The sequence below is a fragment of the Lepidothrix coronata genome, unplaced genomic scaffold, assembly GCF_001604755.1.
Source record: "Lepidothrix coronata isolate B3197 unplaced genomic scaffold, Lepidothrix_coronata-1.0 Scaffold40, whole genome shotgun sequence".
Classification (NCBI taxonomy): Eukaryota; Metazoa; Chordata; class Aves; order Passeriformes; family Pipridae; genus Lepidothrix; species Lepidothrix coronata.
This window is the reverse complement of record NW_016690220.1, coordinates 1,748,683-1,771,290: the sequence shown is the minus strand read 5'-3', so window position 1 is coordinate 1,771,290 and position 22,608 is coordinate 1,748,683. Positions and strand designations below refer to the sequence as shown.

Here is a 22,608-nt window from a genome sequence, read left to right as displayed (position 1 = left end):
CGCGCTAAGGTGAGCCGCATCTCCGCCCGGGACAGAGTATCGCGATAATGCTGCCCTGATAACCGTCCCCCGACATAATATCACAACCCAGCGCCCGCGCTTTGTCGCCTCTTTCCAAGATTGAAACTTCTTTCGCAGCTATTAAGGCGAGAAGGCAAAGGCGAGAAGCGCCGCTGGGGCAGGGAGCGGGGCAGCGGCGGCGGAGCCCAGCCTCCCCGCACGGTACCGCCCGTGCTGGGGCACCGCGGCCCCTCGTTAACGCTCCTGACCTCCGAAGGGAAAAATGTACATTTCCTAGGAGCAGATGCCCGGCAGACGTGCCGAGCAAACATCCCAACTCATTTCAATAAAATATGTCACATTCCAGCAATTACCTCTTGGGCGAGCTCTTCGGGCTGCCGAGGGGGGCTGCTGACTCCCAAAGTGAGATATGCTCAACCTGCCCCGCCGTCCCCATTAGACAGCTGAACTTGTGCAAACAGAACCACCTATTTCCCAAGCGCGGCTAAAGGAAAGAGACAAATTGCTGCCATTCATCACCGGCGCTGTAAACTCCCCGCCGCCGCCGGCAGCATCATTTCCATGACAACAACTAGCAGAAATACCTTAGTACCACCGGCTCCGGCTCCCGCTTCTCTCAACCACAGCCCTCCCGTTTGCGAGGGGCAGCGGTGCCCCGGGCACGACGGGAGTTGCCGAGCCGGCAGGGAGTCTCGGAAGTCGAGCGACAAATGAGCATCCACGGGGAGGATGGGGGAGGTGGGGGGGGAAGGTGAGGGAAAAGTTTCAGCGAGAGCCCGGCACGGCAGCGCGTCGGCTTGAGCCACATCGCCCGCCGCCGGCATCTCCCCAGCATCTATCTACCCCGGCGGCACAACTTTCACGGAGTGGGGACACGCCGCGTTGTCCCTCTCCCGTAGCCGCTCCCGCTCACTCGCATACGTACTCGGTTGCTGTGGAGGTTCCGTCTTTACATCTAGTTTGTAGGTGCCCGCTTCCTTAAAGGCGCGTGTAGGCGCTGTCCAGCGGCAGGACCCGAAACACAAAATCCCTCAGACTCCCGGTAGCTGCAGGTCCGGAGGGTGCGTTATCCCGAGGCATGGAAAAGGATTGCAAAAGCCTGAGGAGCCAGGAGCCCGTCCCCGGGCGGAGGGAGGGAGTGAACAGGCGGGCGGGCGAGGGATGCCGAGCGGCCGACGCCGCCGCCGCCGCGATGTGCCTTTGTGTGTGTGTGCGGCGGGAGCCGGGCCGGGACCTGTGCCCGTGTCCCGGTGCGAGTGCCCCGAGGTGCGCGTGTGCCTGCGCCGGAGAGAGGGGACGGAGGCGCCTCTCTGCGCTGCTCTCCCGCTCCCTCTCTCTGAACGTCATTTATGTGAGAGGAGCCCTAGCGGCCTCTCCATAGAGCGGCTGGAATGCGAAACGTCAATAGTGACGCCATGGGAGCCTGACGCTACTGACCCCCCCCCCCCCCCAGTGTGTGCGCCGCGCTCCCGCCGCACCGCCCGAGCCCTGCACAGCCGCGCACAGCCGCGCCGAGGTGCGGAGCCGCCGGCAGAGCTGCCGGCAGCGGGACGGGGTTAGCCGGCCGGCCGGCCGCCTCGGGGCCGGCAGCCTGCCACAGCCTGGCGAGTCGCTCCCAAGCCAAATATTTATTATTATTATTATTATTATTATTATTATTATTATTATGACAATAACACCGTTAATATATCTTTACTGAAGTGGCTCAAATGAGAAGAGCTTTGCTTAGTTACTTAGTTGCAGTTTCAGTATGAATTATTAAAGGTTTCTTTCACTTTTTTTCACTTTTTACCTTTTTCCGTTTTTTTCTTTTTTTACTTTTTTTTTCTTACTTTCTTTCCGCCTATTTTCCCCTCTTCTACCATTTTTTTTTCCTTTTCTCCCCCCTTCTTTTCTTTCGAAACTTTCCAGTGCGCAGGAGCAAGGAGCAGGTTGCGGGGAGGCGCCGCTCACAGAGCGGGCACTCGTGCGAGCGGCCCTGAGAGCGTCCTGGCTCCCGCCCGTGTGTGCCTGTGTCTGTCAGTCTGTGTATCTGTGTCTGTGTGTGTCTGTGTGTGTGCCTGTCCGGGGTACCGGGCTTGGGGCTGATGGGCCCCCCGCCGCCTTGCCCGGTGCCGTGTTTACACCCGCTGCCGGCAGCCGGGATGGCCGCGGCTGTCACCGCGGCTGTCACCGCGGCCGTCACCGCGGCCGTGCCGGCCAGTGCCGCGGCTGTGCCTCGGACGGAGGGGCTCCGCCAGGCGAGCTGTCTCGACGGACGGGGACCGGGGGCGGGCGAGGTGCCCGCCGCCCCGAGGAGGAGCGACCGGCGGCGGCGGCACTTTCGCTTTGCCTCTCGATGCACCAGCCCGCCACCGGCACAGCCGCGGAACCCGGGAGGCGAAGCTGGGGCTGGCACAGCACTCGGCGGACGCCGCGGACCCGCGGTCGCGTCCGAGACCGGGATCCTCTTCCCGAGGCGGTGCTCGCCGTCCCCTTGCGGGCTCCGGGGCGTCCCCCCCTCCCTCCCTTCCCTTCCTGCCTGCCGGCGATGCCGACGGCGCTGCCAGGCCCCGCTCCCCCCGCGGGGGATCCCGCCGGGCTCCCCGCGCGGCCGCGCTCCCCCGGCAGCCGCCGCTGGCCCCCGGCGGGGCCCGGCCCGCGCGCCCACGTCACCACCCTCGTGCCGCCGCCGCGGCCAATCCACGCACAGGACGCGGCGGGCCCCGCACGGCGGGGCGGGGCGCGGCGGGGCTGACGCACGGCGGCCGCGTCATTGACGCAAGCGGCGCTGCTAAATTTAGCGCCGCCGGGCCCCGCGCGGGGCGCTCGGGATCGCGCGCGGGGGAGGGGGCGGGGCCGCGGCCCATTGAGTGGCGGCGGCGGGCGGGCGCGCGGGGCTATTTTTGGCACACCCCCCCCCAACTCCCCCCCTCCTTCCCGGGTTGTGATCCGGCCAAACCAAATATAGATGCGGGCGGGTATTTATAGCGCCGGCGAGTCCCATTGTCGTGGGGCCACGCCCCCGCCCGGCTTCCTCTGCGCAGGGGGTGGAGTGCGGGGCAGAGGACGGGGGGGGGATCCCGACAAGCAGCCGGACACCTCTCTGGCAGCCCCTCCGGAGAGGAAAAGCCGCTGTTGGACGCTGTCGGAGGCCGTCTGACCTGACTCTCTTCTCCCACTCTCCCCCCTAAAAAAGGCGTGTCGGGCCGCGTTTGGCGGCGGGGCTTCCCCTTCGCATGGTCTGCTCGGGACGATTACCTCGGTGCAGCGTGCTGTTATCCCATCGCATCCCATCCCCGTCCCATCCCTGCCTGCCCCACCCGGCGAACCACTGCTGACATTCCCGACCCGCGGCCAAGCGCCTGCTGCGGTGGAGTAGCGGGGGGCTGGGGGGTGAGGGGTGGAGGGTGGCGGAGGAGCTGGAGGCAGGATCACCCCCCCGCCCCGGCGGCGAGGGACGCGCGGGGTGTTTCCGCGGCGGGGATGCCCCGCTCGGCCGGCCGTGGCGGGGATACCCCCTGCCTGACGCAACGGAGCGGAGCAGGGGCGGCGGCGGGCACGGCGCATAGCGCCGCGGTGACCTCATGGCAGGAGCGGCGCTGGTTGGGAGTCCTCCCCCCGCCCCCCCCTCCAAACCAGCCCTCCCTCCCCTCCCGCTTGTTGAGTAAGCGCCGGGAGAAGCGAAAATGCCATGACGGGCCGGTGCGCTCATCCTCGGTGCTGACATGCCGCGACAAGGGAGATTCCCTTTGATGCCGCTGCCGGCGTGGGCGGCTGAGGGCAAGAGAAGGGAGAGAGAGAGAGGGTGGCACTTTCCGCCCACCGCTCACCCCGGGCACCGGCCCTGATAAAAATACTCCGCTTTCCATGCTGTCATTTCTCCTTTGCATCTCGGCCTCTCTGCTGGGAAAGGGACTCCGCGGAGCGCCTCTGCCCTCCGGGGCCACTCACCCCCCTCCAAGCGGGCTACTCCCAGGGGGATTAAAGCCCCACCGTCATCCTGAAACTCGCAGCTCCTCACTGAGAGCGCGTGCGAGAACAAAACGTCGGTGCCAGGTCGACGGTCCTAGAAACAGTATTGCCTCCCCCCTCCTGCTTTTCCTCCCCCGAGTACTCCGTTCAACTTCGCAGCTTCCTCGAGCTGTTCCTGTCTCCCACGACGTGAAAATATCGTCATGCGAGAAGGCTAAAAAAAAAAACCCAGCCAACAAAACCCACTCCAAACCCAAAACCGGTGGCAAGAGTGTTTTGAAAGCCTTTAAAATAATCTTCGAGGCGCTATTTAAAGAACTGCTACACAGGAAACGGGATATTTGGAGAAAATGATTAGAAAGTGGCGTTGAGAGCGCTGCGCGCTTCGGGGAGATGCGGGTGTTGCGCAGGGAGCCGGGCGCTCAGCGGCAGCGGCGCTCAGCCAGGCAGCAGTTCCCTCTGGGGAGAGCACGGTCTGCTGTCCTGCAGTTGTTTGTGACGCAAGAGGTCACTCACTATATGCCGTGTGCTTCCCAAGCGGCGAAAAGGAAGTTCTTCGTGCAAGGAACTCCCAATTATTAAGCATAAACACCGAAGCGGAGGGAGAGATAAGGGGCCAGGAACAACACAAGGCAAATTGTCTAACTGATGCGTACACAGCTTGATTCGCTGATTCGCTGGAGGCGATGGTGCAGGAGTGAGGGCCAGCGGATGTCGCTCCCGGGGCTTACTGGATAACTCAGGATAATAAAACCGAGCACTGCAACAAAGGGGGGGGGGAAGCCTGCTGCAATGTGAAGGAGGCCTTGGGAGAAATAAAGCTCCGGGAAGTGTGGAAGATTGTCAAGTGACATTTGATGGGTGCTGCCAGAGCTGGGGAGACTGATGGTTACACAGGGGCACTGGGAGCAGACAGTGTGGAGAGGCTGAGGGGTTTCAGTGCCCACCCATGCATTTGCATTTATGGCCAACTAACTTGATGACAACTCCTTATCAGAATTTGCAGTTGGCTTCCCCAAGACCAGAACTTGTACAGTCCAGGCCAGTCATTAGGCTGCAAATTTCTGGGGTCAAGGCAATGAAAATATCACTGGTTTTAGGCTTTTACCACTGGATACCCACCCAAGTCAAAAAACGCAATCCAGAAATCCTGATCAGCTGCCATCTATCTGAAGGCACCTAAATTGGACAGTGATAGGACATGGGGGAATGGCCTTAAGCTGCAGAAGGGCAGGTTGAGATTAGAAGAAATTCTTTACTGTGAAGATGCCAAGGCACTGGAATAGGTTGCCCAGAGAGGTTGTGAACTCCCCATCCCTGAAGATATTTGAGACTAGGCTGGATGGGGCTTTGAGCAATCTGATCTAGTGGAAGGTTTCCTGCCTATGACACAGGGGTTGGAACTAGATGATCTTTAGGGTCCCTTCCAACCCAAATCATTCTATGATAGATTCAGTAGTGCCACAAAAATGACACCTAGTCTAACTTCCTATGCAAAGAGTATCCCCTGGGGGTTTTCTTTATAAAATTTCCTATCTTCCTCCAGGGTGTAGAAACCAACTGTTCCTCTGCCTAAATGCCACCTTCTAGGAAAAACCCAAAAGAGGAGTCAGTTGGTGCATCCAAATTATACAATAGCTCAGTAGTTTCAGCACTTGCACAGAAAATAGAACATCCATTCACATAGTTTGTCTGGGGCAGGGGGTGAGGGTGGGGATGGGGAAACTCAACCTACATTCCCCACCTCCCAGGAGATTGCTGTAATCCCTGCGTCCTTCTGGGTGGTATCTCACCCACCTGTTTGAAGTGGTGAAGCCACTTTCAGGTTTGTGTGCAAGCGCTGTAGTCTAGTGCTTCAGGCTGTCTGCTGGGATGGAGGAGATCTGCTTATCCATTCCTGCTCCAAGTATGGCTTGTGTTATTTTATATTACACACTTATAGTATAAAAATACTATCATGGCCTTAAGCGAACTTTCTTGCCTGACTGAGCACAATTTCTATGTAAAAGCTCCTTTTCCCCTCCATACCTTCCTAGGCAACCAATAACCTGGTGATGAGGCCATTCTCTCACATAAAGGTCAACGTGGATATGAGTCTCCTAAAGGGGAGAAAGGAGCTGAATCACAGTTCTTCTGTTTTCTAGGAAGTGGTGTAACTGAAAAAGCTACAGAGCCAACAGAAGATAGTATCCACCTCCTTCCAGGTCTGTCTTTGAAAAAGCTCACAGGTGAGCATCTTCAAGGTAGGGTTCTAATACCCTGAGATTTCCTGCAGTCCTAACCTATATATCCTTGCTCCATAGGGGTGGGATTTGGGATATAGCCCGTACCAACTTGTTGCAGTAAGTCTGTTTCGTATCCTTTTCTCACCCTGCAAGCATGTAAAGAGTTAGATGATTAATTTGGATTTCTGAATTTGTGGGGATGGGACACTATAAAATACACTGCAGTTTTTAAGTTGGTCATCCTAAAACATCATTGGATTTAGGTCTGAGTCAGAATCCTGCTCTTCAGAGGAAAATTCAGAAAATAAATGTAACAGTTTCTGGCGCTGATCAGGGCGATTAAAATCTTGAAAACAGGATGTGATCCTGGTCAAAATGACACTTAGCTGAGTTTGATAGCCCAGAACAGCAGCTCTGCCTCAGCTGCCTTACATGGTTAGGCCAACAAGTTTCTAGATGTGAGGTAGCGTGCTACAACAGGTTGTCAGGACACCCAGTTTATCACTGCTGTATTTCCAAACTGAAAGAGGAACTTATTCCACCTCCTTTGCTTGAAAATTGTCCTTGTCAAATAGAGGTCATGATGGGGAAGAGGAGAAGGTATATCTTAGCCTACCCCCTGCCAAAACTGAGTCGTAGTCTTGACTAAATTAAGTCTCAATCTAATCTAGCCTGCTGTCACACTTTTACAGTCAAAAAGTTTATCTTTTCACAACTAGTTGAAGAAATGGTCGTGTGGTTTATGCTCAGATTTTCCAAATGACTATAACTGGATTGAGGCCATGCATTGGAAATTTTTGCCCCAAAGGAAGAAATTTTGAGAAAGATTCAAATGATTCAAACCCAGTCTTTTATGAATGTTAGAAATATGCACAGTATGCTTTGTTCACAATAGCTCTGTTTTCCCAGACAGAAGCTCCACCAACTGGTGGAATTGCCCTGGAATTCTGCAATACCACAGATGGGGAGGCTTGAATATTCCTGGACTGACTCAGCCTGTTCACTTTGCCTGGCTTGTAAGACAATAGACGATTCTTTCTTGCTCGTGGAGATCCAAAATTAAAAGTAAAGGAGGTCACATATGAACAAATAGAACGATTGCCTGTTACACAAACCCATAGACTGAACTGTGATCATATTAAGCAAGAGGAGCTGTTGAGAGCATAATTCCTGCTGACCACGTAAGAGCTGATTAGGAATGGGAGAAGCCAGGACCAGACAAGGTTCAGACATGCAAGCATAGCAGATTATTAAACAAGGAGATGAAGGAGCATTCAGAGGGATCTTAAATTAAGTACATTAATTATGTTATAATGAAGCAGCTTTAAACTGGATTTATAATGGATACAAAAGAACTGCATTTTGCATTGGCCTTGATACTTTCAAAGGGACAATCTTACTTGATTGTGCTCACTTAAAGAAAAATTAGAGAGGGGAAGAAAATAAAAAAAGCTCAAGCTCATCTTACCCTAGGCAAATATCTCAAAGACTGTAACATTTATTATAGAGAGATGGATTTTAAAAAAGGATCAAGGCCATGGGGGTGGTTTATAATATTTTAAAAAATCATAAAATTATATAAGTTAATAATTAGTTAATATTTTTAATAAAAACTAACATTTCCCCCTCCATCTTTTAAGTAGTAAAATAATGGCAATTAATAAAATAATAGCAATTATCATTATTATTTTTATGGCTTCCTTTTGAGCCCTTCATTTCTAAATTTAATTCTTGACTGGATTGAGAATCTTTATTCCTAAGAAGGAGTCTCTTTACTTACCACATGGAGTACTACACAAACACAACTCTAAAGAAAATAACAAGTTACATCAGATAATAATTTAGGCTTGTTCTGCAGGCACTGCCTTTTTGGCAGACCTTCTGTTTGTGCTGACAAAGGATAGCTCCTCAAAAACATCAACTCGTTATTTATTTACTTTTCCTAATATCTTTCTGTGAGCAGAACCTTTTCAATTTCATCTTCTTTTTATTACTTTGTCTTTCTGGTTACCCTGTTTGTTTTGCTCCTAATGATCTCCAAATCATTTACCTATGTCACCAAGCATTGCGTTTCATTTACTGTCTCTCTCACCTCTTCTTGGACTACATTTTCTCTCTTTCTTACTATTTCCCTGTTTGTCTCTTTGCCTTCTCACTCCTGTGCTATCCGAACTGCCCATTTCCAAGAACCAAGGGGTAGCACTTCTTCAGCTGCGGTAGGATGAGGGGTTTGAGGAGAGGAGTGGGAAATCTCAGCTGCCAAAGCAACTGACTGTCCGGGTGTGGTTTTTGCTTCGTCTCTGTCCTGGCTTGTGCCTTCGTAGAACTCCACTTACCTCTGCTCTGTTTCCCCATCTGTAAAATTACAACAGGGAGTTTAGGAAATAAAGGCACAGAAATGAAAGCTAATTATTATTATTGTTTATGTCTTACTAATGCACAGGCCTCAGACCCCTCAATAGCAATGATTCCTTTTTTTTCCTCTTATATAAAGAAATGAATCATTTACCTGAGAGGATCTGGACTATTTCTTTCAGGCTTATCATATCTTAAAGATCAGAAGTGGGCACTAGTATCACGTCACAGGTTAAGAGAGTTTAAGCATCAGCTTTCTTCAATCATGTCTAAACCTTCTGGCGTCTCTGAATCAGCTGAGATACGCTGTTAGAGTGAGCTGATGAAATCAGTTCCATTTCCTCCCCCCTGCCCTTATACAAAAGAACAAATCGTGGTGTATGCACTCTAGGCCTGAACTTACAGCCCTGGCTCCAGGAACAGGGTAATGAGCTCAGAGTCTAGTATTTGGGGTTGTGAAAATCATCTTGAAATCCAAACTTGAATGAAACTGGCAAGTCATGGCTGCCGCAGCCCATTGCAGGCTGGAAATGTCATCCCTGGAGCTGTGTTACACTCGCTGCTCTGTGCAGCCCTCTGGAGATGGTGGGAGTGAGGAGTGCCAAAACAAACTTACAAACACAAGGAGCAAAGTGCACTGAGCACAGGTGTGCTGCTTAGGTGTTGTGGTTTAACCTGGCAGGTAGCTAAACACCACGCAGCCGCTGGCTCACACTTCCCATCGCCCTCCCCTCCCCCAGCAGGATGGGGGAGAGAACTGGGGGGAAAAAAGTAAAATTAATGGGTTGAGATAAAGACAGTTTAATACGAGAGAAACGGAAGGGAAAGTACTACTACTACTACTACTACTACTACTACTGCTACTACTACTACTACTACTACCACCACCACCACTAATTAGAATATACAAAACAAGCAATGCACAGTGCAATTGCTCACCACCTGCTGACCGATGCTCAGCCCGTTCCCAAGCAGTGCACCCCAGCCAGCTTTCCCCCAGCTCTATATGCTGAGCATGATGCCATATGGTATGGAATGTCTCTTTGGTCAGTTAGGGTCAGCTGTACAGGCTGTGTCCCCTCCCAACTTCTCGTGCACCCTCAGTCCACTCACTGGTGGGTTTGTGTGAGAAACTGAAAAGTCCTTAACTTAGTGTATGCACTGCTCAGCAACAACCAAAACATCAGTGTGTTATCAACATTATTCTCATCCTAAATCCAAAACACAGCACTATTACAGATACTGGGAAGAAAATTAACTTCTTCCCAGCCAAAACCAGGTCATTAGGGAAGCTTAACTCTTCTACCAAAGAGCAGGAGCCTGCTGCCATTTCTGCAGAAAAAGCTGTGAGGAAGGCATGAGGGGATGCTATTGCCTCAGACTCTTCAGGAAAGCATTTGAGCTTGGAAATGTCTTGGAAAGTCAATCTTGAAAATTGACTGTTCCCTCCCATTTCAAGGAGGCAAGGAACTTGACAGTGTCACATTATAATTGCACGCTACACAAAAACTTACAGGTGGAGTACTGTATGAGACAGTGATGTGGTTCAAATAGCAAAAAGTTTGAAATACCAAGCAGTGAAAGTCAAACCCATCTAAATACAGTTTTAGAAAACAACCATCACTGCTTCTGGGGCACCTGGAGCAGAGATCCAAAATTACTGAAAGGATATGTGTCTCAATGATGGACATAAGGGGGAGAATGGCAGATAAGAGAGATTCCATGCCTCCTCTTCTGCTTGCTTAAGTTACCCTCTGAGTGCTTGAGCATCGCAAAGGCAAACAGGAAGCACTACAGTGGAACTGAAAATCATTGGAGTTGCTCACCACTGCACAGATGCCCCAACTCTGGCAGTGTCCAAGGCCAGCTTGGAGGAGCTCTGAGCAACCTGGTCTAGTGGAAGCTCTCCCTGCCCATGGCAAGGGGGTTGGAACTGGATAATCTTTAAGGTCCTTTTCAACCCAAACCACTCTATGGTTTTACGATTCTATGTGTTTATCTAGTAAAAGGACCTCCCTGTTTTCAAAGGAACAAAGTTGTAATAGATTCTCTTTAATTCCTGTGATTCTGACAAAGAACACCAGCAAAGGTCTTTGCAAAGACTGCTTAAAGTCATCATCATCCTGTATAGTTTTGGCCAGTCTCAATTCTCTGCCTTACATGAAGGGAATGGAACCTCGCACAGCAAGAGAATTAATGTTTGAACAGTTCCCTATTTTTTACTAGGATATGTTTTGTATTTTTGTAATAAATTTGTTGGGGATGATGAGGCAAAAGCTTTGTCACGTTGCAGTTAAAATTGGCAAGAGAAACTATTTAGAAGTTCTGGGCAATTTAAAAAGCAATTTTCATTCTAATTTTCTCTTTCCTTCACCAAATCTTCATATGCTGAGTCCTAGAATAACTCTGGTGTTTTCACCCTACCAAAATTCCCCACTGATCATTCTGCACAGTTGTGGTTCCATGCAAGGGGGAAAAAAAGCTTCCTGCCATCTGTTCTAAATTAAATATATTTTCTTATTATATTTCCCTGCTTTATTGTTTTTTGTTGCTGATGAAGTAGTAAAAGCTAAATTTTCAGTATTTCTACCCTTAAGAGTTTAGGCAATTCCCTTTATTTTCCATGCTGCTGCTCTTAAATTAAGCTGTACTGTTGTGTTTTCAACAGACAGGTAACACCACTGAGCTTCTCCTTCTTATCATTCATTATACCTGTTCCTAGCACGGTATTTAATAATGCCAAGAACTTGAAACACTATCATAAATAGGCTTTTATTAAAAATGGTGACATTTCACGATCCATTCCTTTTTAGCTGTCCGGTTGGCTCTTTAATCGCTTCGCCGTGGTACAAACTTTTCTCGAGGGTTCCACGTTACCTGCGGGGTCAGTGTCGCCCCAGCACACTCCATTAAGCTCCGTTTATCTCTCATTTCTGCTCACGCGCTGCTTTCGGATTTATTTTTTCTGTTTTTAAACTTCACCGGCGCAGCCGCCGCCGCTTCCCCACCTACCCGGCGAAATCCACACGCTCCCCTCTGCCGTGCCGTGCGTGGCGAGCGGTGAAGCCCGGTCAGGACTAAAGTTAAGCGGTGGTTCCCAGGCAGAGCAGCCGCAGGGCGCGCCAGCTGGGACTGTTTGCTTTCACCCCTTTTTCCCACCGTTCACCGGGGGCCGCCTCGGGGAGGAACATCTCCCACTTTCTCAGGGGCTCTCCCCCTTGCCCCCACCGTGTCCCCCGCGGGGCGCGGGCAGGTGACGGCGGCGGCGGCGGCGGCACGCGCGCCCGGTCCCGTGACGCGCGCGCCCGGCTGAGCGCCGCGTGACGGCGGCGGCGGCGCCAACAGGTGTCCCCGCGCCGCTTCCCGGGACACCCGGGGCCCTCCCGGCTTGGAAGGGACCGCTGGAGGTCCCTGCCAAGGCAGGGTCACCTCGGGGAGGTCGCACAGGGACGCGTCCAGGTGGGCTTGGAATATCTCCAGAGAGCTCGGAGACTCCATGACCTCCCTGGGCAGCCTGTTCGAGTGCTCTACCACCCCCAGCATAAAGAAGTCCTTCTTCATGTTGAGGTGGAACTTTCTGTGTTTTAGTTTATGGCCATTGCTTCTCGTCCTGTTGCAGGGTACCACCGGAAAAAGCCTGGCACCGTCCTCTTGGCACCCGCCTCGGAGATACTTAAATGCATTGAGATCCCCTCTAAGTCTGCCCTTCTCTAGACTAAGCAGGCCCAGCTCCCTCAATTTCTCCTCATAAGAGAGATATTCCAGAGCCCTCGTGTCTGTTCTCGGAGCGGGGAAAAACTCCGAGAAGCCTCTTTGCAACTTTGGGAAGCTGGGAAGGAGACGGGGATGGAGAAGCCCCCGCTCCGGGGCGCGGCGCGCCCCCAGCACGGCACCTCCTCGGCACCGTTCCCACGGGGGGCTCACCGGCCCCACGGCGGAGTCCCGCTCCCCCCACGCCGGGATGTGGCGGTGGGAGGCGTTCTGGAGCTGCTGTGGGACTGCCGGGCCCCGCCGCTCGTCCCACGCAGGCGGCGGGAGCAGCGGCGGCTCCGGCGGCGGAGCGGCCCCGCCACAGCCGGGCGGGAGCAGGTCCGCTTCCCGGAAACCCGGGGACCGGCTCTTTTACGCCGTTTATTTTCCGCGGGGGGTGGGGTGGGGGTTTCCCGGGGGGTCGGGGTAGAGGGAGGAGGGAGGAGGGGGAATCCCCCCGCGCGCGCCGCCAGCTAGCGACCGCCGCCTCCCCGCCCCCGTCACTCGCGGCTCCCCCCGCGCCCTCCCGCCTCCCTCAGCGCGTGCGGATGGCGAACAAACGGCCCTTTCCTTTTCCTTTTTTTTTTTTTTTTTTTTTAAGGTTTTTTTTCTCTTTTTTTAAAGTTTTTTTTCCTTTCCCTTCTCCGCCCTCTCCCGGCTATAAATAGCTCCCGCGCGCCGTGCGTGTGTCACGTTCCCATTACGTACGCCTTACGCTGACGCACGGGGGCGGTGCGCTCCGTGACGTCAGCGCGTATCCGGGCCAAGCTATAAATAACCTTCCGGAGGCCTGTGCCAGCCGCGGGTGCGCGCGGACGCTACTGATCGTGCGGTCTGTTCCACCGGGAACAACCGGTGCTGGCGACCTCGCTCCCTCGGGGCGCTCCGGGCTCGGTGCAGAGCAGCCCCCCCCACCCCGCAAGCAGTTCACCCCTCTTAGGAGGGCTGATCTGCTTTCGGGCAGCAGGTGATGCTGTCCCTGCCTTTGCCCGGTGGCACAGTGGGTCCTGAGCGGCGGCAGCTTGCAGCCATGTGTTCTGAATCACAGATTCATGGAATGTTAACGGGTTGGAAGGGACCTTAAAGATCCCCTAGTCACAAAACGCCTGCTGTGGGAAGGGACACCTCCCACCAGACCAGGACGCTCAAAGCCCCATCCAACCTGGCTTTGAACACTGCCAGGGATGGGGCATCCACAGCTTTGCTGGGCAACCTGCTCCAGTGCCTCACCACCCTCACAGTAAAGAATTTCTTTCCTATATCTGACCTAGATTTCCTCTTTTCCAGTTTGTACTCATTACTCCTTGTCTTATTGCTACAGCTCTCGATGAGCTCCTTTCCGGCTTCTCTGTAGGCCCCTTTTGGATACTGGAAGGCTGCTATGAGATCTCCATGCAATATTATCTACTCCAGGCTGAACAGCCCCAGTTTTCTCAGCATGTCTTTGTAGACACACAAATCATTGTGCGTTCAAGTGTTGGCTGTGAGTTAGGAATTCAGCAGTTGCTCTGCAGTCGGCCCAAGTCCACGTGCAGCGGAGATGGGAGTGTGTAGCAGAAGTGGTAACTTTGATGATGTTGCTATACTCCTTCTAGTCTCAGATCCCAGGTAGGGTTACAAGGAATCCATGTATATTTTAGCTAGTTGTTATAAAGGTAGGTAATATATTCCCTGCCATACAATGGGTGTCTCATAGGCTTAGCTCTGGCTGTCTCCCAGGAGGTAGGCAAGGGGTTTTTTTGGATCCCTTTTGGTTGAGGAGGGAACTGGATGTTGTCTTCCCACAGCCTAGGCAAGTGCTCTAGCTGGTGGTCTGCTGTAAGTGGCTGTGGTGGCTGGTCTCTGTGTGTCAGCGTGCACTGGGCCCCTCGGGGCTAGGAGTGTAGCAAGATAGCTAGCTCATTTTGCAAGCAGCTGTGTTGGCTGAAGATGCAACTTTTCCTCAGCGATTTGCTGCCTTTCCTTTGCCAGAGTTACCGCCCCCACAGCTCTTGAGCTGATGTTGGATAAGCAAGCAGCTGGATGAACTGTACTAATATTGCATGAGGCACCCTAGGGAGGATTTCTGCACTTTCTTTTGCTGACAGAGGTTTGGACTTGGTTGTCTATGGCTGTCTGTTGTGGCAGCATTATATGGCAATGATACATTCACCTATTGCAGTGATATCTGAAAGAAGATACCTGCCTGTTGCTTTAGGCATTGGGACAACTTACTTGTGAGTATGTAGGATGCCTGGGATTCAAGGTGGGCAGACAAATCCTGAGGTCGGTTTGGTTGGTAGCACCTCTGTGTCTGTTCACAGCAGGGCTATATGCCGGAGAACCTCTCTGGGTGAGAGCGTGGGCATGGGCAGCATGTTTGGCTTTCCTGTCTGGTCATCTCACTTGCATCCTAAGTCTGTAGGGCTAGGTTCAAAGACAAGCGTGTCTGAGCAACCTATTGAAAAACAATTCTGGAAAAAAAATCCAATTCTAATACTCAAACTGTTACTAAATAGCATGATAATTAAATCATTACCTAGTTTTGACTGTAAGTTTTCTGGGTACCAAGCATTACAGTGATTATCTCACGCCCCTTATTGCTTGCACCACAGTGTGCGTTTCTTCCAGAGAGTCTTTGCAAAGTGCTAATAAAGAAAATGTAAATAGTAGATTTACTTAATATGACTCTTCTGGTGCTCGGGGCTTCAGGAAATCAAGCCATTTTAATAGTTTTCTAGTGCATAGTCTTTTTGTTCTTCATTTTGTAGGTCAACATCTAAAACTCGATTGGTTTGCTGAAATTATACATTACAAAGTACTTGATGTTACATTTTTCTTGTCTTGTGCTTTTATATCAATGGAGTTTAGAAAAGCGACTTCTACTAGGAGAATTAGCCACTTCAGTGATTAACCACTTCAGCCACTGAGTTCTGTTCACCTGGGGAGTTTTGTATGTGTTTTCTAGCCCTGATAGAGTAAACAAATTAATTTCTGTCTGTAGATAAAGTCAAAATTTTACAACTAGCAGTGTGTTGAATAATGATACTTGTAATTTCTAATTGCTAGTCAGCTTTCTAGGGCATATTGGACATAGTCATTTCTTGGAGAAGTTGGAACATTTTCAAATCTCACGTTTTTTTAGATGTATACCCTTCTCTGAGGCACATGGGCTGTTGGAACATAGTGCAGAGACTATGTCAGCCTTCTACCATCGTCTTTGATGGTAATGTCAGCTTCAGTTCTCAAGGAAAATGGTTTACTTCAGTAATTGCATTCATGAAGAGAAACTTGGTGGTTCTGCAGTTGCTTTATTTGTAAGGAGGAGAATTTTCCTAGACTGGACACATGGCTGTGCAGGTTAGCTGGAACTAGGAACAGCTCAGTTATCTGTGACAGATTTCCTCTGGTGTTGCAATAGATGTCCCCTGTGACATCATCAGTGGGATAGATGATGTCTTTCCCTGTACCTAGTCATCCCCAGAGTATAAATTCCAAGCCATTGGCAGCTGTCTAGAGGCAAGTGAAAAGGATGAAAGGATCTAGTTATGAACAAGCCCACAGACTGACCTACCTTTCTGAAAATGGTGGAGTTGAGTCGCAGCACTGTCTTTCTGGGAGAAGCTGACTTGGTATCTCTGCTCTGGGATATTTCAAAGAGAACTTTGGTGAAAACAGTGCCCCCCCACAGTGCCACTGGTGGGCGAAATGAGATTTTTAGACGTATTTGACCAAAAACAGTTAGCAAGCTTCCATTAAACTCATCTTAAGCTTTTTGTTAATGGGCTTTGGGCTGTTTGATGCCTTAAGGTCTCCTGCGAGGTTCAAGTGTTTTACTAGTTGGCCATTTTTAAGGTTCTTGGTAGCAAAAGCACTTCGGTGTGCAGTGAACTCTCTTCCTGCAGAAAGTCTAGAGTTGGAACACTTGACAGTGGACCAAGAAAAGCTGACTCTAAAACCATGCCATTTCTAGATGCTGGGTCCCAGGCCTTGAATTAAGGAGTGTGAAAGAGGTGAGAAGTTAGAGGTGATCTTGATGGGCCTCAACCCAAACCATAAAAGTAGCGACTCTTTCAGTTCATGTTCATAGACAGTAATTCTATTGGTGTGGTGACTTGTTTGAATAGAAGACAAATTAAACCAGAACAAAGGCAGAGCTCGGGTAAAACCAGAAAAAGATAAGTATGACACAAAGTCATAATGGCTTTGTAGAGTATAGTAATAAAGCAAAAAAGCTAGTCTTCTCTATAGCTGTCTCCTCTGGCTTGTATTCCTCTTAATTTTCAGTGCTGAGGGTAAATGTCCTCTACAGTGATGCTGTCTGTGATCAGGCTAATTGATAGTGTTTCTGTCATTGCAAATGGTAAAGAGTAAAAATATATTTGTGGCAACACTTGGTCACTAGAAAAATGGATATTAGTGTGACAACATTCTTTGAGTTCTTCAAAAGAAGTATGGTTTGTTGTTTTCTTCTTAAATATCTGTTCTTTCCAAAGGTTTGCTCTCTAACTTCAGGTAGACTGGGATACTTCTGTCAGTGAAGTCACTCCAGTCTGTTTTATAGAATTCAATGTGACAGATACATTTTTTAAAATGAAAAAGAAAAGCATGTTATTCCTTCTGTGATATATGTCTAGGAGCAGATTTGCTGACTTTTATCTCGAGCAAGTGCTTGTTGCTTCCTTTCCAGAAATGTTTCATTTGATGAAGTGAAGAAAATTAAGTTAGAAAAACATGTTTGGATGGAATAGAACAATACGCATGATTGTGTTAAAATCCAGTTTAGTGTTTGAATTACTAAAAAGTGTGGCTTGGTACGGTTCTTGAGTATGATTGTAACAATACAGTGTGCAAGGGTTCCATGTTCTAAGAAAGCTTTAATTGACATTGTTTTCCTTGTTCCCTTGTTTTTCATTTAATGAGAAGTAAAAGTGGGATAGAGTGGGATGTTGTAAGCAGACGAGCACAAGATAATGTGGTTTATTAATGTCAGCCTTCAGCTTACGTCTGTGGTCACACTTTAAAATGCCCTTCTCAGTTTCTCTGCTTTCTGTTCTTCTTTTCAGTCTAATCTCTCTTCTGCCTTCTACCTCTAGAGTTTCCAGTCTCTTTTTTGAGTCTCCTTCCTTCCACAGTAGGCCAGTTCTGGACTTTCCTGCTCACATATCCCTAACTGACTGATGTTGTTAATTTATGTACTAAAATTAAGAAGTGGTTTCATGTTAGCTTTCTAGGGGTTTAATAACACTGATATTTACCTTTTTTTTCTAAGCTGGTCTCCTTGTGGGAGAAATGCTAATGAAACCTGTTAATGTCTAAAGCATGTGTGGCTTTTTATTTTCTACATTTGGCCTTTTTCTAAACTTCTTTTTACATTTGACTTTCATTACATACTCTTCTACTGATTTGGTTCTTGAGAACTGGCTTCAGTCATGAATCAAAACTAGAAAGGAGTTCTGCTCTGGGATCTGGTATGTAATGGAGACAGAGCTACTTATATATCGTGAGATTTGTGTGTATCTTTACTTATGATGGTCTTTCCTACTACTGACTAGATCTTCTCTCCTCCACTTATTTGGTCTTCAACTTGCTCAGTCTTCCATAGCAAAGCAAAGACTTTTGCAGTGGGAAGAAGATGCAAGTCTGAGATGTGATGTCTGTGTTTCTTCTCTTTAGTATTGTTAGAGCCATAAAGCAGCAAGTAGTCACGGAGGACTGGTGACTGCATTCCGTTTCCCATTCCCCCAAGCTGATTTGGAGAAAGACTAATCCCCTCTATGTGAGGAGAAGCAATGTGGTCTTTCTTTGTGTGAGGGGCACTGGTTACTATCACGCTGGCCTTTTTATTTCTGTGTGTCAAAGTGCTTTGATATTGTATGTATTCTCAGTAATTTGTTTACAGAAATGTTCTTGGGTAAGTTTGTTGGTCTCTTACAGTTAATTTGATATGTCAAAAGTGCATGATGTGCTTAATTAGCTGCTTACTCTTAGTTATGGAAGAAGTTCTACAAAAATAAAGGAAGGTAGAAATAACCAGTGAGCCGTCTGCAGTATGTTTTAATTTCACTTGAATTTCTTCAGTCAGCGGTGGGGGAAAAGCTAGAAAATGGGTGATTGATGATTTAAGTGATTGTTCTTGGCTGTGATCATTCAGACATTCTGCCGATTACTGGTGGAGATGGTTGGGTAGGGGAAGGGTGGATGAATAACAGAAATTATTTGGAAATCATTGTTTTTAGAACTTGGTAGGAGTGATAAAACAAGAGCAATAGCAGGTAAGATCTCTTGGTAATATTGAGTAAGATCTCTTACAGGTTGTAAAGGCTGGAGTAAGTGCATTGGGAGATTATTTTTTTTCTAAGAACCAGGAGAAAAATATGGGAAACATCATGCTGAAGTTCTACAACTTGAATAAAGACTTTGTTTGACTTCAAGCTTGTTTTTTGTGAAATTTTACACAGTAATGGTTAACCATTACTTCTGAATGATGCTTGAATTGCCCTCCTAAAATCAGTTTGTGCATCCTGGTATAATAATTGTATAGATGTAAAGATTTGTGCTTGGATGTATACTTTCACATGAACAGTCGATGTTTTCCTTTTGAAAACTGTCCTAATTGTTTTTTTAAACTGAAGAAAGGAGTTAAGCACTGAGCTAAAGTAAATTCTTGGCTGAACAGTGTGTGGGATTCAGTAGAGTCATAGATACATAATTGTACAGATTTATTTATATTTAAACAATTTCCTGAATTCAGATTGTGCCTCTCACTTGTATAAATACTGAACCACTCCCTCCCCCCATAATTTCACAATAACTTTTGAAGCTACAAATCCTTGTGCTCCGGTTGGCTACTGACTTTTAGTAGCCAGTCATATGGTATAGATTTACAAAGCTGACGCAAAATGGAGCAATTCATCTCCTCCCTAATACAGGCTGCTGAAAGCATATCTCCCTGAAGCTCTGCTCATTTCACTGTAACCCTGCTGAGTATCAAGGCAAGTTCAAGGTTTTGGTATTGGTCTTAGATTTTACAATGCTTGATGGCGGTGGCCCAGGCTGCCGGAGGGAGCACCTTCTGCAGTCACGGCTGCTCATGACAGCTGCATTCCACTGGAACAATGGCATTGTTGGCGAAATGGGCAATGAATGGGAGAGACAAACTGCTTCTGCAGCTAGCCCACAACTGAGAGATTGATTCCTGGAACACATCAGAGTGACTATAAACCTCCCTGTCCTCGGAATTAAGCGTAAAATTCACTTGCTTCAACCACGACTTTCCACAATGACCAGGAAAAAAGTAATCTCTAGGGTGTATACAAGGATGATCTCGGTTTCTTTTTAAAAGGCCCAAATAACGATGTATACAAAAGTATAGAAAAAATAGTGTAAATTTTATCCACTCTTCCTGTGCAGTTTTTGGTAGTCTACCTCATGACTCCTGCTCTTGATACTTTCACTTTGCTGGCCAGTGAAAAATGTTACTTAGGCTTGTTTTTTTGGGTGAGGAAAATTCCCAATCAAAGAGAAGACAATAGAAAGCCAAGTGGAAAAGCAACACAGAAGGCCGTTTCTAAAAATTTTAGTTTAATTTTTTCAGTTTCCCACTTTGCACAATTATTCTTACTATACTTTTAATTTACAGATGTGTTATTGATTGTTGAAATGCAAAGTCAAATTTATTAACTGATGCAGGATTGTCACAACTGCTCTTGGGACAAGAAAGTCACTGATCTGTTGTAAGTTGCATTTGAATGAGAGTAAGGGGATCAAATATCAGGGACAAAATACCCACTACAATTTTCTCCAGAAAAGCATTGGACAATGTTGATGTTGTAGTCCTTTTGCTCAATAGTTCAGTTTTGAGCCTGAGCCTAAAGAAACTGTGAATTTGTTCTGAAATAGCTAACAAATGGCTCAGTCTTCAAAAACAGAAGTCCACCAAATCATGGGTGTCTATGAGGGTGACTAGAGCCCAAGTGTCTGTGGTGCCAAAGGAAGCTGGTGGGTGTCAGGTTCAGAACAAGAGGAGGTGGTTCTTTGCACATTGTGTCACTAAGCTCTGAAATTCCACACTCGAGGACATGACAAATGCTAGGGGTTTGCCTGTGTCCAAGGAGGCAGCAGGGCAGAAAAGCAAGCCAATGCTATAAAGACAGCATGCAAACTCGGGAGTGGTTGAGAGTGGAAGGTATTCAAGGGCTGTGTTCTGATGCTGTTGCCTGAGCATCTTTTTATTTGGCCAATATTGCACAGAATGCTTGATTAGGGGGATCACTGACCTGGCACAGTGAAGCTGTCTGTGTTTTTATGTTTAAAAGCAGTCTGAGGAGAATGAGAGGAATGACAAAGCTTATGGAGACATCACATCTAAAGCTGGCTGTAAAGCAATGCAGAAGATCTTGCAGTTCAGCATGACTTAGTGAGAGAAAATGGCAGAGGGAATTCAGAATTGATAAATGCAAAATAATGCACATGCACTAATCATACATGCACAACGATGTGCTCTATGTTACCTGTTATCACTCAGGAAGGATCTTGGACTCATTTTGAATAGTCCTGTGAAAATGTCAGCTCAATACTCAATAGGGTCAAAAAGGCAAGCAGAACAATGTTAGGAAGGGGTAGAAAGAGCAAAAAGGAAAAAAAAAAAAAAAAAAAAAAAAGAAAACCCCATCATACTGGTATCTGAATTAATGGAGATCTTGAAAACTGCATGCATTTTGGACCACCTTGTCAAAAAGAAAGCAAAGTAGAATTTGGAAAAAACTCAGCAAAGGAACAAGGATCATTGGAATAGCTTTCACATAAGGACAGAAAAGTTTTTCCCCTTAAATAATAGATTTCAAGGAAGAGGTATTGCATATGATAGCTCTTTGCAGAGAGATAGTGGATGGGAAGATACAGAGCAAATAATTCATATCTTACTAATAAATAATAAAGGAAAATTAAGTCTTCAGGCTGCAAGCTTAAAAACAAGCAAGAGAAGGTACTTCTAAAGGAAAAAAAACGCCCACAAACCCAAAAAGGTAGTAGTGTCACTTCTGGTTCAGAAAGACCTTGAACTGACCCTGACTAAAGAGAGGTGGTGCTATGCTTTTCCCAAATTAGTCAGTATTGGCCACTGTCAGGGATGGCAGTAAGTGAAATTACAGCCTGTTGAGAGGAATGTGCTGTATGTTCTGAGCCCTGACATAAGGGGTAGCTGGTGTGATGCTCTGCAGTGTGGCCTGTAGTGAGTGGAGGAAGCATCTTGTTCACAGTATGTGGTGTGTGCATGGAACAGCTGAGAAAAGGAATGCTTTGTTCCTGGATATAAAAAGATGGAAATGATTGAAATTCAATGTAAAATCATACAGAAGACCATGGCCTGGTTTGTTACCTGCCATACATTGGTTTGATGGGTGATTATAATATCAAAATCCTTTCTTCTTATACAAAGTGATGATGACTGCATCACGAAGGTCTGATGGTAGTTCGCCTAGTTCCCAACAGCGCACCACAAAGTCGTGAAATTTAGCATGGAGTGCTTGGCCCCCATGTTTCCGTATTTCAGGTGGAATCCCATCAACCCCAGCTGCCTTGCTGATTTTCACCTGCTGTATGGCTTTAAGAGTTTCTCCCAAAGTGGGGGCAGTATCCAATTCATTCTTCACCGGTTGTTGTGAGATGGGCTGAATTGCTGAGTCTTGAACTACACGGTTGGTACTGAAGAGAGTGTGAAAGTGTTCAGACCAACGATTCAGAATGGAGGTTTTATCTGTCAGAAGCGTTTGACCATCTGTGCTGAGTAGAGGGCTTTGGACCTGGTATGTAGGCCCGTATGCTGTTTTCAAGGCCTCAGAATCCTCTGTGATCACCTGTATCTGCGCATAATTGAGTTTTTTCAGCTAGACTGATCCACCACTTGTTCTGGATCTCCTCGGATGGTAAGATTGACGGAGAGATAGACAACAGGTTAGCAAAGGCATATAGTGCTTTCGGAAAACTCCATAAAAGAGTATGGCATAATAAACACTTGAAGAAAAGTACCAAGATCAGTGTTTACAAAGCCATTGTGCTGTCTACTCTTTTATATGGTTCCGAATCATGGGTCATCTACCACCACCACCTGCATCTCTTAGAACGCTTCCATCAACGCTGCCTCCGTACAATCCTAAACATCCACTGATCAGATTATGTGACCAATACATCTGTTCTAGAACAAGCAGCTGTCACAAGTATTGAGGCCATGTTGCTGAGAACACAGCTGCGATGGGCAGGGCACGTCTCCAGGATGAAGGACCACCGCCTCCCTAAGATCCTGCTCTATGGTGAACTTGCCACT

General features: G+C 48.2%; 1 protein-coding gene and 1 long non-coding RNA gene across 2 annotated transcripts in view; one reads left to right on the top strand and one right to left on the bottom strand.

Annotated features, from left to right (window-relative positions):
• Positions 1 to 1,311, bottom strand: part of NR4A3 (nuclear receptor subfamily 4 group A member 3) — a 29,591-nt gene extending 28,280 nt beyond the window's left edge. Inside the window, exon 1 of the mRNA XM_017813249.1 lies at positions 947 to 1,311. The gene's annotated coding sequence lies outside the window, so the exon portion shown is untranslated. The remainder of the gene's footprint in view (positions 1 to 946) is intronic.
• A 4,806-nt stretch (positions 1,312 to 6,117) lies between these two features.
• On the top strand, positions 6,118 to 7,271 carry LOC108496464. The gene is made up of 3 exons (XR_001874472.1): positions 6,118 to 6,203; positions 6,279 to 6,317; positions 7,110 to 7,271. It is a non-coding gene; the product is annotated as an uncharacterized LOC108496464 (long non-coding RNA).
• The last annotated feature ends 15,337 nt before the right edge of the window (positions 7,272 to 22,608 follow it).